The 13,582-nt window shown below is 47.0% G+C and overlaps 15 non-coding genes across 15 annotated transcripts; all 15 read left to right on the top strand.

The window, feature by feature from the left end:
- The first annotated feature begins 511 nt into the window (after positions 1-511).
- Positions 512-583, top strand: TRNAP-CGG (transfer RNA proline (anticodon CGG)). Its single transcript has one exon. It is a non-coding gene; the product is annotated as a tRNA-Pro (tRNA).
- A 385-nt stretch (positions 584-968) lies between these two features.
- On the top strand, positions 969-1,041 carry TRNAV-UAC (transfer RNA valine (anticodon UAC)). Its single transcript has one exon. It is a non-coding gene; the product is annotated as a tRNA-Val (tRNA).
- A 1,260-nt stretch (positions 1,042-2,301) lies between these two features.
- On the top strand, positions 2,302-2,413 carry TRNAL-CAA (transfer RNA leucine (anticodon CAA)). Its single transcript has 2 exons — positions 2,302-2,339; positions 2,368-2,413. It is a non-coding gene; the product is annotated as a tRNA-Leu (tRNA).
- Positions 2,414-4,320: 1,907 nt separating this feature from the next.
- On the top strand, positions 4,321-4,392 carry TRNAP-AGG (transfer RNA proline (anticodon AGG)). The gene has a single exon. It is a non-coding gene; the product is annotated as a tRNA-Pro (tRNA).
- Positions 4,393-4,778: 386 nt separating this feature from the next.
- Positions 4,779-4,851, top strand: TRNAV-AAC (transfer RNA valine (anticodon AAC)). Its single transcript has one exon. It is a non-coding gene; the product is annotated as a tRNA-Val (tRNA).
- A 288-nt stretch (positions 4,852-5,139) lies between these two features.
- On the top strand, positions 5,140-5,251 carry TRNAL-CAA (transfer RNA leucine (anticodon CAA)). The gene is made up of 2 exons: positions 5,140-5,177; positions 5,206-5,251. It is a non-coding gene; the product is annotated as a tRNA-Leu (tRNA).
- Positions 5,252-6,198: 947 nt separating this feature from the next.
- On the top strand, positions 6,199-6,270 carry TRNAP-CGG (transfer RNA proline (anticodon CGG)). The gene has a single exon. It is a non-coding gene; the product is annotated as a tRNA-Pro (tRNA).
- Positions 6,271-6,655: 385 nt separating this feature from the next.
- TRNAV-UAC (transfer RNA valine (anticodon UAC)) lies at positions 6,656-6,728 on the top strand. Its single transcript has one exon. It is a non-coding gene; the product is annotated as a tRNA-Val (tRNA).
- A 441-nt stretch (positions 6,729-7,169) lies between these two features.
- On the top strand, positions 7,170-7,241 carry TRNAP-AGG (transfer RNA proline (anticodon AGG)). The gene has a single exon. It is a non-coding gene; the product is annotated as a tRNA-Pro (tRNA).
- A 386-nt stretch (positions 7,242-7,627) lies between these two features.
- Positions 7,628-7,700, top strand: TRNAV-AAC (transfer RNA valine (anticodon AAC)). Its single transcript has one exon. It is a non-coding gene; the product is annotated as a tRNA-Val (tRNA).
- A 288-nt stretch (positions 7,701-7,988) lies between these two features.
- On the top strand, positions 7,989-8,100 carry TRNAL-CAA (transfer RNA leucine (anticodon CAA)). Its single transcript has 2 exons — positions 7,989-8,026; positions 8,055-8,100. It is a non-coding gene; the product is annotated as a tRNA-Leu (tRNA).
- A 1,393-nt stretch (positions 8,101-9,493) lies between these two features.
- On the top strand, positions 9,494-9,566 carry TRNAV-UAC (transfer RNA valine (anticodon UAC)). Its single transcript has one exon. It is a non-coding gene; the product is annotated as a tRNA-Val (tRNA).
- An 899-nt stretch (positions 9,567-10,465) lies between these two features.
- Positions 10,466-10,538, top strand: TRNAV-AAC (transfer RNA valine (anticodon AAC)). The gene has a single exon. It is a non-coding gene; the product is annotated as a tRNA-Val (tRNA).
- Positions 10,539-10,826: 288 nt separating this feature from the next.
- On the top strand, positions 10,827-10,938 carry TRNAL-CAA (transfer RNA leucine (anticodon CAA)). Its single transcript has 2 exons — positions 10,827-10,864; positions 10,893-10,938. It is a non-coding gene; the product is annotated as a tRNA-Leu (tRNA).
- A 2,365-nt stretch (positions 10,939-13,303) lies between these two features.
- On the top strand, positions 13,304-13,376 carry TRNAV-AAC (transfer RNA valine (anticodon AAC)). Its single transcript has one exon. It is a non-coding gene; the product is annotated as a tRNA-Val (tRNA).
- Positions 13,377-13,582: the final 206 nt, after the last annotated feature.

Here is a 13,582-nt window from a genome sequence, read left to right as displayed (position 1 = left end):
ACTCTATCTTGTGATTTGCAGCCAATTCTAGATTGAGGCAGGAGGAAAGGAGGTGACTTGCCCAAAAATGGCCATCCTGGGAATTCAGCCACCCTGGGGCTCCCAGGTTAGTGTTTCAGTCCTGCGAGCCACTCATATAAATCTCGCCTGATCGAGCCTGATCGAGCGCTGAGTGAGCGTGTTTGAATCCAAGAATCAAATGCCTCTGTCTTAGGAGCAAGAATTGGCAGGCCCTCCCTTGCATCTGGGGTGGAAGTCTATGGGGCAAGTGTCCAGGACTTGCAGAAGAGTACAAGTGCCAGAAAGTGCCTGCAGTTCTCATCAGCGCCTTTTTTCTGCTCTCTGGCAGCTAGGATATCGACTCATCCCTTCCTTGCAAGAGTGAAAAAAACAACACCTTGAGAGAAAACATGACTTTTTGTGGTTCACATAGAGAGAGAGCAGCCAAATAGCCCTGCTTTGTTTCTGAAAGACGCATCAGAAATTGCTTAAAATGCCGACTGGGGAATCAGGCTCGTTGGTCTAGGGGTATGATTCTCGTTTCGGGTGCGAGAGGTCCCGGGTTCAAATCCCGGACGAGCCCATGCTGTGGAATTATTTTTAGGCTGCTTATTATATAGGGCCATTTCTTCTTTTGAATGCTATAAGACGCCGTGGATGGTGAGAAAGTTCCTTTCCCTCTACGCTATTTCCCACTTTTGGCGTATAGAATTTCAGTGCCGGACTTCTTTGCAACTGCTTTTCTGGGGTGGACCATCAGTGTAGGAAAATTAAATGCAAAGTGTTTTTCTAGTGTGGTTTCAGGTATGGTTTTAAAATCGCCTTTTGGAATTAAAGGGGTCCTCGTTCCTTTCTTCCAAAGAAAGAGATCGGGTAAGGAGGGTCCAACTTTGAGCTTCATGGACATTGGCCCTTGGTCTGTGCATTCCAGCCCACTACATGCCAAGAAGATTCCTGCAAGCGTGTCTGTTTCTGTAGTGTAGTGGTTATCACGTTCGCTTTACACGCGAAAGGTCCCTGGTTCGAGACCGGGCAGAAACAGCAGCTTTCCGTTTTTCACACAGTTTGCATTTACTCTCTCAATTTATAGGAAAGCTGAGATAATGGAAGCTGTCTATCCCTCACCAGCGTGACGTACTGTGCTCCAGGGGTATCAGTGACAGCTCAAAAAGAGAAGTGACGATAGTTTGCGCTATTCGTTTGCACGTCCTTGTGTACTGAAGGTTGGGCCTACTTCATGAAAGCAAGGCATGAGAGCAGAAATGGTTTTATTGACCTCACCGAGAGCATACACCTAGAACAAACAAAATGTCTGAAGGATAGAGGCATTTTCATTTCTTGTTCGATGACGGCCATGGAAAAGACAGCAACCATATTGCAGAAGAGAGCAGCATGTGCAGTTGCTTGCTTTGGGTGAAGCATTCACTAACTCGCTGCCAATAACCCCCGGAGCCGGTGCGAAAGGCGACTCTTGTGTGCCTCGGCTCGTTGGTCTAGGGGTATGATTCGCGCTTAGGGTGCGAGAGGTCCCGGGTTCAAATCCCGGACGAGCCCTTTTTCAGAGGTAAACATACGAATCCTATTCAAAACTCACAATGCCTGACTATTTCTCATTACACTCGCCGCATTGTTGCACAAAATATTTTGAACCTCATAAGAAACATGGATCACCGTGCTTTTTCTGCCTTCATGCTTAGTCTGAGTGTGTCCCAGGTGATGCTTTCCCAAGCTGTACTTGCTGGCATTTAGGCATCAGATATTTGTCTGTCGATGCCTGCATAAGTCAATTTTTAATACGTCTAATTGCAAGTATGTTGGCTGATATCTCTGCAGTTTTCACACTTGCTCCTCGCTTTCTGAGTGGCTGCTGATACAGCAGAATAGAAGTAGAGAGAACCCTTGAGAGGAACCTTGCTCTAACAGTAAAACACAGCAAGTGAGTTTCTGTAGTGCAGTGGTCATCACGATCGCCTAACACGCGAAAGGTCCCCGGTTCGAGACCGGGCAGAAACACTGTGCATGAGCTGCTTTTATGTGCACCCTCTAAAACCCTATTATCTCAATGCAAGCTTAAGAAGAGGCGGTCCTTGAACCCAGCGAGCCATGGGAAACTTCCTTTACTTTTGCAAGACGAAACAAAGTAATCCGCATCCATCAGTGGTCGCTCTTGTGCCTAGCTTTTTTTTTGTCATGCCATGTTGTATTGTGGGGTCTTTACACTTGTGACATTGCTGTGAACGTTGTAAGTGCAAACATTGTCAGGTGCAGTCAGAAGAGTCAGATCTGTGCACAGCCAGGGCTGTCAGGATGGCCGAGTGGTCTAAGGCGCCAGACTCAAGAGAGCTTGATCTTCAGTGCAACTGAGACTTCTGGTCTCCTCATGGAGGCGTGGGTTCAAATCCCACTTCTGACAGGTTTCTTTTACACCCTTAAATCGTCCTGTTTTTTGCAGTGCATTCCCCACACACCACAATCTTTGCACGGACCTGTAACATATGACGAGAAATCCACCAACGATCAGGCTGGGCCCTCAATCACAATTCCATGTATTCCTGGAAGGGACACCTCAGGCACACCTTCCGTTAAATTTGCACTCCATCACACAAACTGCCGTGCTGGTTTCTCATTAAGCAGTTGATCCCATCTTTGTTGTGAGGCTCTCCTGCCACCTTTTGGGCGGAGAAGGCACTGTCCCTGCAACAACACAGGCAGACATGTTCAACAGGGCTTCCTGGTTATGTGGGAGGAGCAGATTGTCATTGGTCCCCCCTTGCGAATTTTAATTTACATAAGGAAGACAGAGAGGTATCTGGGAGTAGGCAGTACACACGGACATTGAACTCTATCTTGTGATTTGCAGCCAATTCTAGATTGAGGCAGGAGGAAAGGAGGTGACTTGCCCAAAAATGGCCATCCTGGGAATTCAGCCACCCTGGGGCTCCCAGGTTACTGTTTCAGTCCTGCGAGCCACTCATATAAATCTCGCCTGATCTCGCCTGATCGAGCGCTGAGTGAGCGTGTTTGAATCCAAGAATCAAATGCCTCTGTCTTAGGAGCAAGAATTGGCAGGCCCTCCCTTGCATCTGGGGTGGAAGTCTATGGGGCAAGTGTCCAGGACTTGCAGAGGAGTACAAGTGCCAGAAAGTGCCACAGTTCTCATCAGCGCCTTTTTTCTGCTCTCTGGCAGCTAGGATATCGACTGATCCCTTCCTTGCAAGAGTGAAAAAAACAACACCTTGAGAGAAAACATGACTTTTTGTGGTTCACATAGAGAGAGAGCAGCCAAATAGCCCTGCTTTGTTTCTGAAAGACGCATCAGAAATTGCTTAAAATGCCAACTGGGAAATCAGGCTCGTTGGTCTAGGGGTATGATTCTCGCTTCGGGTGCGAGAGGTCCCGGATTCAAATCCCGGACGAGCCCATGCTGTGGAATTATTTTTAGGCTTCTTATTATATAGGGCCATTTCTTCTTTTCAATGCTATAAGACGCCGTGTATGGTGAGAAAGTTCCTTTCCCTCTACGCTATTTCCCACTTTTGGCGTATAGAATTTCAGTGCCGGACTTCTTTGCAACTGCTTTTCTGGGGTGGACCATCAGTGTAGGAAAATTAAATGCAAAGTGTTTTTCTAGTGTGGTTTCAGGTATGGTTTTAAAATCGCCTTTTGGAATAAAAGGGGTCCTCGTTCCTTTCTTCCAAAGAAAGAGATCGGGTAAGGAGGGTCCAACTTTGAGCTTCATGGACATTGGCCCTTGGTCTGTGCATTCCAGCCCACTACATGCCAAGCAGATTCCTGCAAGTGTGTCTGTTTCTGTAGTGTAGTGGTTATCACGTTCGCTTTACACGCGAAAGGTCCCTGGTTCGAGACCGGGCAGAAAGAGCAGTTTTCTGTTTTTCACACAGTTTGCATTTACTCTCTCAATTTATAGGAAAGCTGAGATAATGGAAGCTGTCTATCCCTCACCAGCGTGACGTACTGTGCTCCAGGGGTATCAGTGACAGCTCAAAAAGAGAAGTGACGATAGTTTGCGCTATTCGTTTGCACGTCCTTGTGTACTGAAGGTTGGGCCTACTTCATGAAAGCAAGGCATGAGAGCAGAAATGGTTTTATTGACCTCACCGAGAGCATACACCTAGAACAAACAAAATGTCTGAAGGATAGAGGCATTTTCATTTCTTGTTCGATGACGGCCATGGAAAAGACAGCAACCATATTGCAGAAGAGAGCAGCATGTGCAGTTGCTTGCTTTGGGTGAAGCATTCACTAACTCGCTGCCAATAACCCCCGGAGCCGGTGCGAAAGGCGACTCTTGTGTGCCTCGGCTCGTTGGTCTAGGGGTATGATTCTCGCTTAGGGTGCGAGAGGTCCCGGGTTCAAATCCCGGACGAGCCCTTTTTTAGAGGTAAACATACGAATCCTACTCAAAACTCACAATGCCTGACTATTTCTCATTACACTCGCCGCATTGTTGCACAAAATATTTTGAACCTCATAAGAAACATGGATCACCATGCTTTTTCTGCCTTCATGCTTAGTCTGTGTGTCCCCCAGGTGATGCTTTCCCAAGCTGTACTTGCTGGCATTTAGGCATCAGATATTTGTCTGTCGATGCCTGCATAAGTCAATTTTTAATACGTCTAATTGCAAGTATGTTGGCTGATATCTCTGCAGTTTTCACACTTGCTCCTCGCTTTCTGAGTGGCTGCTGATACAGCAGAATAGAAGTAGAGAGAACCCTTGAGAGGAACCTTGCTCTAACAGTAAAACACAGCAAGTGAGTTTCTGTAGTGTAGTGGTCATCACGTTCGCCTAACACGCGAAAGGTCCCCGGTTCGAGACCGGGCAGAAACACTGTGCATGAGCTGCTTTTATGTGCACCCTCTAAAACCTTATTATCTCAATGCAAGCTTAAGAAGAGGCGGTCTTTGAACCCAGCGAGCCATGGGAAACTTCCTTTACTTTTGCAAGACGAAACAAAGTAATCCGCATCCATCAGTGGTCGCTCTTGTGAATAGCTTTTTTTTTGTCATGCCATGTTGTATTGTGGGGTCTTTACACTTGTGACATTGCTGTGAACGTTGTAAGTGCAAACATTGGCAGGTGCAGTCAGAAGAGTCAGATCTGTGCACATCCAGGGCTGTCAGGATGGCCGAGTGGTCTAAGGCGCCAGACTCAAGAGAGCTTGATCTTCAGTGCAACTGAGACTTCTGGTCTCCTCATGGAGGCGTGGGTTCAAATCCCACTTCTGACAGGTTTCTTTTACACCCTTAAATCGTCCTGTTTTTTGCAGTGCATTCCCCACACACCACAATCTTTGCACGGACCTGTAACATATGACGAGAAATCCACCAACGATCAGGCTGGGCCCTCAATCACAATTCCATGTATTCCTGGAAGGGACACCTCAGGCACACCTTCAGTTAAATTTGCACTCCATCACACAAACTGCCGTGCTGGTTTCTCATTAAGCAGTTGATCCCATCTTTGTTGTGAGGCTCTCCTGCCACCTTTTGGGCGGAGAAGGCACTGTCCCTGCAACAACACAGGCAGACATGTTCAACAGGGCTTCCTGGTTATGTGGGAGGAGCAGATTGTCATTGGTCCCCCCTTGCGAATTTTAATTTACATAAGGAAGACAGAGAGGTATCTGGGAGTAGGCAGTACACAAGGACATTGAACTCTATCTTGTGATTTGCAGCCAATTCTAGATTGAGGCAGGAGGAAAGGAGGTGACTTGCCCAAAAATGGCCATCCTGGGAATTCAGCCACCCTGGGGCTCCCAGGTTAGTGTTTCAGTCCTGCGAGCCACTCATATAAATCTCGCCTGATCGAGCCTGATCGAGCCTGATCGAGCGCTGAGTGAGCGTGTTTGAATCCAAGAATCAAATGCCTCTGTCTTAGGAGCAAGAATTGGCAGGCCCTCCCTTGCATCTGGGGTGGAAGTCTATGGGGCAAGTGTCCAGGACTTGCAGAAGAGTACAAGTGCCAGAAAGTGCCTGCAGTTCTCATCAGCGCCTTTTTTCTGCTCTCTGGCAGCTAGGATATCGACTCATCCCTTCCTTGCAAGAGTGAAAAAAACAACACCTTGAGAGAAAACATGACTTTTTGTGGTTCACATAGAGAGAGAGCAGCCAAATAGCCCTGCTTTGTTTCTGAAAGACGCATCAGAAATTGCTTAAAATGCCGACTGGGGAATCAGGCTCGTTGGTCTAGGGGTATGATTCTCGTTTCGGGTGCGAGAGGTCCCGGGTTCAAATCCCGGACGAGCCCATGCTGTGGAATTATTTTTAGGCTGCTTATTATATAGGGCCATTTCTTCTTTTGAATGCTATAAGACGCCGTGTATGGTGAGAAAGTTCCTTTCCCTCTACGCTATTTCCCACTTTTGGCGTATAGAATTTCAGTGCCGGACTTCTTTGCAACTGCTTTTCTGGGGTGGACCATCAGTGTAGGAAAATTAAATGCAAAGTGTTTTTCTAGTGTGGTTTCAGGTATGGTTTTAAAATCGCCTTTTGGAATAAAAGGGGTCCTCGTTCCTTTCTTCCAAAGAAAGAGATCGGGTAAGGAGGGTCCAACTTTGAGCTTCATGGACATTGGCCCTTGGTCTGTGCATTCCAGCCCACTACATGCCAAGAAGATTCCTGCAAGCGTGTCTGTTTCTGTAGTGTAGTGGTTATCACGTTCGCTTTACACGTGAAAGGTCCCTGGTTCGAGACCGGGCAGAAACAGCAGCTTTCTGTTTTTCACACAGTTTGCATTTACTCTCTCAATTTATAGGAAAGCTGAGATAATGGAAGCTGTCTATCCCTCACCAGCGTGACGTACTGTGCTCCAGGGGTATCAGTGACAGCTCAAAAAGAGAAGTGACGATAGTTTGCGCTATTCGTTTGCACGTCCTTGTGTACTGAAGGTTGGGCCTACTTCATGAAAGCAAGGCATGAGAGCAGAAATGGTTTTATTGACCTCACCGAGAGCATACACCTAGAACAAACAAAATGTCTGAAGGATAGAGGCATTTTCATTTCTTGTTCGATGACGGCCATGGAAAAGACAGCAACCATATTGCAGAAGAGAGCAGCATGTGCAGTTGCTTGCTTTGGGTGAAGCATTCACTAACTCACTGCCAATAACCCCCGGAGCCGGTGCGAAAGGCGACTCTTGTGTGCCTCGGCTCGTTGGTCTAGGGGTATGATTCTCGCTTAGGGTGCGAGAGGTCCCGGGTTCAAATCCCGGACGAGCCCTTTTTCAGAGGTAAACATACGAATCCTACTCAAAACTCACAATGCCTGACTATTTCTCATTACACTCGCCGCATTGTTGCACAAAATATTTTGAACCTCATAAGAAACATGGATCACCATGCTTTTTCTGCCTTCATGCTTAGTCTGTGTGTCCCCCAGGTGATGCTTTCCCAAGCTGTACTTGCTGGCATTTAGGCATCAGATATTTGTCTGTCGATGCCTGCATAAGTCAATTTTTAATACGTCTAATTGCAAGTATGTTGGCTGATATCTCTGCAGTTTTCACACTTGCTCCTCGCTTTCTGAGTGGCTGCTGATACAGCAGAATAGAAGTAGAGAGAACCCTTGAGAGGAACCTTGCTCTAACAGTAAAACACAGCAAGTGAGTTTCTGTAGTGTAGTGGTCATCACGTTCGCCTAACACGCGAAAGGTCCCCGGTTCGAGACCGGGCAGAAACACTGTGCATGAGCTGCTTTTATGTGCACCCTCTAAAACCTTATTATCTCAATGCAAGCTTAAGAAGAGGCGGTCTTTGAACCCAGCGAGCCATGGGAAACTTCCTTTACTTTTGCAAGACGAAACAAAGTAATCCGCATCCATCAGTGGTCGCTCTTGTGAATAGCTTTTTTTTTGTCATGCCATGTTGTATTGTGGGGTCTTTACACTTGTGACATTGCTGTGAACGTTGTAAGTGCAAACATTGGCAGGTGCAGTCAGAAGAGTCAGATCTGTGCACATCCAGGGCTGTCAGGATGGCCGAGTGGTCTAAGGCGCCAGACTCAAGAGAGCTTGATCTTCAGTGCAACTGAGACTTCTGGTCTCCTCATGGAGGCGTGGGTTCAAATCCCACTTCTGACAGGTTTCTTTTACACCCTTAAATCGTCCTGTTTTTTGCAGTGCATTCCCCACACACCACAATCTTTGCACGGACCTGTAACATATGACGAGAAATCCACCAACGATCAGGCTGGGCCCTCAATCACAATTCCATGTATTCCTGGAAGGGACACCTCAGGCACACCTTCAGTTAAATTTGCACTCCATCACACAAACTGCCGTGCTGGTTTCTCATTAAGCAGTTGATCCCATCTTTGTTGTGAGGCTCTCCTGCCACCTTTTGGGCGGAGAAGGCACTGTCCCTGCAACAACACAGGCAGACATGTTCAACAGGGCTTCCTGGTTATGTGGGAGGAGCAGATTGTCATTGGTCCCCCCTTGCGAATTTTAATTTACATAAGGAAGACAGAGAGGTATCTGGGAGTAGGCAGTACACAAGGACATTGAACTCTATCTTGTGATTTGCAGCCAATTCTAGATTGAGGCAGGAGGAAAGGAGGTGACTTGCCCAAAAATGGCCATCCTGGGAATTCAGCCACCCTGGGGCTCCCAGGTTAGTGTTTCAGTCCTGCGAGCCACTCATATAAATCTCGCCTGATCGAGCCTGATCGAGCGCTGAGTGAGCGTGTTTGAATCCAAGAATCAAATGCCTCTGTCTTAGGAGCAAGAATTGGCAGGCCCTCCCTTGCATCTGGGGTGGAAGTCTATGGGGCAAGTGTCCAGGACTTGCAGAGGAGTACAAGTGCCAAAAAGTGCCACAGTTCTCATCAGCGCCTTTTTTCTGCTCTCTGGCAGCTAGGATATCGACTGATCCCTTCCTTGCAAGAGAGAAAAAAACAACACCTTGAGAGAAAACATGACTTTTTGTGGTTCACATAGAGAGAGAGCAGCCAAATAGCCCTGCTTTGTTTCTGAAAGACGCATCAGAAATTGCTTAAAATGCCAACTGGGGAATCAGGCTCGTTGGTCTAGGGGTATGATTCTCGCTTCGGGTGCGAGAGGTCCCGGATTCAAATCCCGGACGAGCCCATGCTGTGGAATTATTTTTAGGCTTCTTATTATATAGGGCCATTTCTTCTTTTCAATGCTATAAGACGCCGTGTATGGTGAGAAAGTTCCTTTCCCTCTATGCTATTTCCCACTTTTGGCGTATAGAATTTCAGTGCCGGACTTCTTTGCAACTGCTTTTCTGGGGTGGACCATCAGTGTAGGAAAATTAAATGCAAAGTGTTTTTCTAGTGTGGTTTCAGGTATGGTTTTAAAATCGCCTTTTGGAATAAAAGGGGTCCTCGTTCCTTTCTTCCAAAGAAAGAGATCGGGTAAGGAGGGTCCAACTTTGAGCTTCATGGACATTGGCCCTTGGTCTGTGCATTCCAGCCCACTACATGCCAAGAAGATTCCAGCAAGCGTGTCTGTTTCTGTAGTGTAGTGGTTATCACGTTCGCTTTACACGCGAAAGGTCCCTGGTTCGAGACCGGGCAGAAACAGCAGCTTTCTGTTTTTCACACAGTTTGCATTTACTCTCTCAATTTATAGGAAAGCTGAGATAATGGAAGCTGTCTATCCCTCACCAGCGTGACGTACTGTGCTCCAGGGGTATCAGTGACAGCTCAAAAAGAGAAGTGACGATAGTTTGCGCTATTCGTTTGCACGTCCTTGTGTACTGAAGGTTGGGCCTACTTCATGAAAGCAAGGCATGAGAGCAGAAATGGTTTTATTGACCTCACCGAGAGCATACACCTAGAACAAACAAAATGTCTGAAGGATAGAGGCATTTTCATTTCTTGTTCGATGACGGCCATGGAAAAGACAGCAACCATATTGCAGAAGAGAGCAGCATGTGCAGTTGCTTGCTTTGGGTGAAGCATTCACTAACTCGCTGCCAATAACCCCCGGAGCCGGTGCGAAAGGCGACTCTTGTGTGCCTCGGCTCGTTGGTCTAGGGGTATGATTCGCGCTTAGGGTGCGAGAGGTCCCGGGTTCAAATCCCGGACGAGCCCTTTTTCAGAGGTAAACATACGAATCCTATTCAAAACTCACAATGCCTGACTATTTCTCATTACACTCGCCGCATTGTTGCACAAAATATTTTGAACCTCATAAGAAACATGGATCACCGTGCTTTTTCTGCCTTCATGCTTAGTCTGAGTGTGTCCCAGGTGATGCTTTCCCAAGCTGTACTTGCTGGCATTTAGGCATCAGATATTTGTCTGTCGATGCCTGCATAAGTCAATTTTTAATACGTCTAATTGCAAGTATGTTGGCTGATATCTCTGCAGTTTTCACACTTGCTCCTCGCTTTCTGAGTGGCTGCTGATACAGCAGAATAGAAGTAGAGAGAACCCTTGAGAGGAACCTTGCTCTAACAGTAAAACACAGCAAGTGAGTTTCTGTAGTGCAGTGGTCATCACGTTCGCCTAACACGCGAAAGGTCCCCGGTTCGAGACCGGGCAGAAACACTGTGCATGAGCTGCTTTTATGTGCACCCTCTAAAACCCTATTATCTCAATGCAAGCTTAAGAAGAGGCGGTCCTTGAACCCAGCGAGCCATGGGAAACTTCCTTTACTTTTGCAAGACGAAACAAAGTAATCCGCATCCATCAGTGGTCGCTCTTGTGCCTAGCTTTTTTTTTGTCATGCCATGTTGTATTGTGGGGTCTTTACACTTGTGACATTGCTGTGAACATTGTAAGTGCAAACATTGTCAGGTGCAGTCAGAAGAGTCAGATCTGTGCACAGCCAGGGCTGTCAGGATGGCCGAGTGGTCTAAGGCGCCAGACTCAAGAGAGCTTGATCTTCAGTGCAACTGAGACTTCTGGTCTCCTCATGGAGGCGTGGGTTCAAATCCCACTTCTGACAGGTTTCTTTTACACCCTTAAATCGTCCTGTTTTTTGCAGTGCATTCCCCACACACCACAATCTTTGCACGGACCTGTAACATATGACGAGAAATCCACCAACGATCAGGCTGGGCCCTCAATCACAATTCCATGTATTCCTGGAAGGGACACCTCAGGCACACCTTCCGTTAAATTTGCACTCCATCACACAAACTGCCGTGCTGTTTTCTCATTAAGCAGTTGATCCCATCTTTGTTGTGAGGCTCTCCTGCCACCTTTTGGGCGGAGAAGGCACTGTCCCTGCAACAACACAGGCAGACATGTTCAACAGGGCTTCCTGGTTATGTGGGAGGAGCAGATTGTCATTGGTCCCCCCTTGCGAATTTTAATTTACATAAGGAAGACAGAGAGGTATCTGGGAGTAGGCAGTACACACGGACATTGAACTCTATCTTGTGATTTGCAGCCAATTCTAGATTGAGGCAGGAGGAAAGGAGGTGACTTGCCCAAAAATGGCCATCCTGGGAATTCAGCCACCCTGGGGCTCCCAGGTTACTGTTTCAGTCCTGCGAGCCACTCATATAAATCTCGCCTGATCTCGCCTGATCGAGCGCTGAGTGAGCGTGTTTGAATCCAAGAATCAAATGCCTCTGTCTTAGGAGCAAGAATTGGCAGGCCCTCCCTTGCATCTGGGGTGGAAGTCTATGGGGCAAGTGTCCAGGACTTGCAGAGGAGTACAAGTGCCAGAAAGTGCCACAGTTCTCATCAGCGCCTTTTTTCTGCTCTCTGGCAGCTAGGATATCGACTGATCCCTTCCTTGCAAGAGTGAAAAAAACAACACCTTGAGAGAAAACATGACTTTTTGTGGTTCACATAGAGAGAGAGCAGCCAAATAGCCCTGCTTTGTTTCTGAAAGACGCATCAGAAATTGCTTAAAATGCCAACTGGGAAATCAGGCTCGTTGGTCTAGGGGTATGATTCTCGCTTCGGGTGCGAGAGGTCCCGGATTCAAATCCCGGACGAGCCCATGCTGTGGAATTATTTTTAGGCTTCTTATTATATAGGGCCATTTCTTCTTTTCAATGCTATAAGACGCCGTGTATGGTGAGAAAGTTCCTTTCCCTCTACGCTATTTCCCACTTTTGGCGTATAGAATTTCAGTGCCGGACTTCTTTGCAACTGCTTTTCTGGGGTGGACCATCAGTGTAGGAAAATTAAATGCAAAGTGTTTTTCTAGTGTGGTTTCAGGTATGGTTTTAAAATCGCCTTTTGGAATAAAAGGGGTCCTCGTTCCTTTCTTCCAAAGAAAGAGATCGGGTAAGGAGGGTCCAACTTTGAGCTTCATGGACATTGGCCCTTGGTCTGTGCATTCCAGCCCACTACATGCCAAGAAGATTCCTGCAAGCGTGTCTGTTTCTGTAGTGTAGTGGTTATCACATTCGCTTTACACGCGAAAGGTCCCTGGTTCGAGACCGGGCAGAATGAGCAGTTTTCTGTTTTTCACACAGTTTGCATTTACTCTCTCAATTTATAGGAAAGCTGAGATAATGGAAGCTGTCTATCCCTCACCAGCGTGACGTACTGTGCTCCAGGGGTATCAGTGACAGCTCAAAAAGAGAAGTGACGATAGTTTGCGCTATTCGTTTGCACGTCCTTGTGTATTGCAGGTTGGGCCTACTTCATGAAAGCAAGGCATGAGAGCAGAAATGGTTTTATTGACCTCACCGAGAGCATACACCTAGAACAAACAAAATGTCTGAAGGATAGAGGCATTTTCATTTCTTGTTCGATGACGGCCATGGAAAAGACAGCAACCATATTGCAGAAGAGAGCAGCATGTGCAGTTGCTTGCTTTGGGTGAAGCATTCACTAACTCGCTGCCAATAACCCCCGGAGCCGGTGCGAAAGGCGACTCTTGTGTGCCTCGGCTCGTTGGTCTAGGGGTATGATTCTCGATTAGGGTGCGAGAGGTCCCGGGTTCAAATCCCGGACGAGCCCTTTTTCAGAGGTAAACATACGAATCCTACTCAAAACTCACAATGCCTGACTATTTCTCATTACACTCGCCGCATTGTTGCACAAAATATTTTGAACCTCATAAGAAACATGGATCACCATGCTTTTTCTGCCTTCATGCTTAGTCTGTGTGTGTCCCAGGTGATGCTTTCCCAAGCTGTACTTGCTGGCATTTAGGCATCAGATATTTGTCTGTCGATGCCTGCATAAGTCAATTTTTAATACGTCTAATTGCAAGTATGTTGGCTGATATCTCTGCAGTTTTCACACTTGTTCCTCGCTTTCTGAGTGGCTGCTGATACAGCAGAATAGAAGTAGAGAGAACCCTTGAGAGGAACCTTGCTCTAACAGTAAAACACAGCAAGTGAGTTTCTGTAGTGTAGTGGTCATCACGTTCGCCTAACACGCGAAAGGTCCCCGGTTTGAGACCGGGCAGAAACACTGTGAATGAGCTGCTTTTATGTGCACCCTCTAAAACCTTATTATCTCAATGCAAGCTTAAGAAGAGGCGGTCCTTGAACCCAGCGAGCCGTGGGAAACTTCCTTTACTTTTGCAAGACGAAACAAAGTAATCCGCATCCATCAGTGGTCGCTCTTGTGCCTAGCTTTTTTTTTGTCATGCCATGTTGTATTGTGGGGTCTTTACA

The sequence above is a fragment of the Triturus cristatus genome, chromosome 10, assembly GCF_964204655.1.
Source record: "Triturus cristatus chromosome 10, aTriCri1.1, whole genome shotgun sequence".
In the NCBI taxonomy this organism is placed as follows: Eukaryota; Metazoa; Chordata; class Amphibia; order Caudata; family Salamandridae; genus Triturus; species Triturus cristatus.
This window is presented reverse-complemented; position numbering and strand designations above follow the sequence as displayed.